Consider the following 1,057-nt stretch of genomic DNA (forward strand, 5'->3'; position numbering starts at 1 on the left):
CAACGAGACAGCCGAGCCAAGAGGCGAGGCTGTCGAGGCGGCAGAATCATAGAGCCGTGTGCGTATGAGTGTATAGGCAGAGAAAATCTTAAGTTCTGCGTAAGGGACTTTTTTTTGACCATATTTGGGTGTAAGTAAACCCCATATTTGGGTTGTATTGTTCTTCCCAACTGGTTCCCAGTCTCTCACTCCTTGCTAGAGAGCAAATGTCCAAAATGGCGTCCACGCGGCTCGCTGTTAAAATTTTCAATGTGGTCATTTATCCCCTTACCGATCAATACACCTTCAGGGAATTATAAATCGAAAGAGAATACCCTACAGGATATTCGACCGCCGAAAAAATGAACATCAAGGTCTTCAAAGCGATGAAATAATCTTTCTACTTTGGAGTCCTTTGATTTACGATCGAAGAGAGACATGAAAATCAAAAGCGGACTGTTGACTTCAAATAGAGTTTTCTTGACTTATGAGAATGCTGAAGTCGGGTAAATGCTACCTTTTAGTGTTGATTGTGTTTATAGTAATTGTTTGACCGATGATTTATTCCAAATCAAATACCGTTAATATTTTATTTGGCACGCATTTACGCTCCGCGTAGGAATAACATCAATACAAAGCGACGCCCACTAAAGCCTGGTTTTCACTAGCGACGCAAGCACAAGCGCAAGCACATGCACAAGCCTAACCGGCTCTTATTTCATCGTGAAAACGGCATCGACGCAAGCATAAGCACAAGCGCAAGCACAAGCACAAGGATCAAAATTTTTCCTTTTCTTGTGCTTGCGCTTGTGCTTGCGTTCGTGTGAAAACAAACATCGCATAAGCACAAGAAAATTGTTTACGTCTAGCCGTGTCTAGCCAATTAAAGTACTCGTTCCAGCATTTGAACAAAGTCGCAGAGGCCGCGGTTGATTTTGATAAACGTTTTTCGAGAATGTTTGGAGAAGTGTAGACAAAAAAACAAAAAGGCCCAAGCGCGGACTCGAGTAGCGAAAAAAACGGAGACGACTGCTTTCTTTAATAATATTTATAATCCCAAATGTTTCGTTTTTCTCCT

The sequence above is a fragment of the Oculina patagonica genome, chromosome 2 (genome assembly GCF_052425735.1).
Source record: "Oculina patagonica isolate OP01 chromosome 2, crgOcupat, whole genome shotgun sequence".
Lineage (NCBI taxonomy): Eukaryota > Metazoa > Cnidaria > Anthozoa > Scleractinia > Oculinidae > Oculina > Oculina patagonica.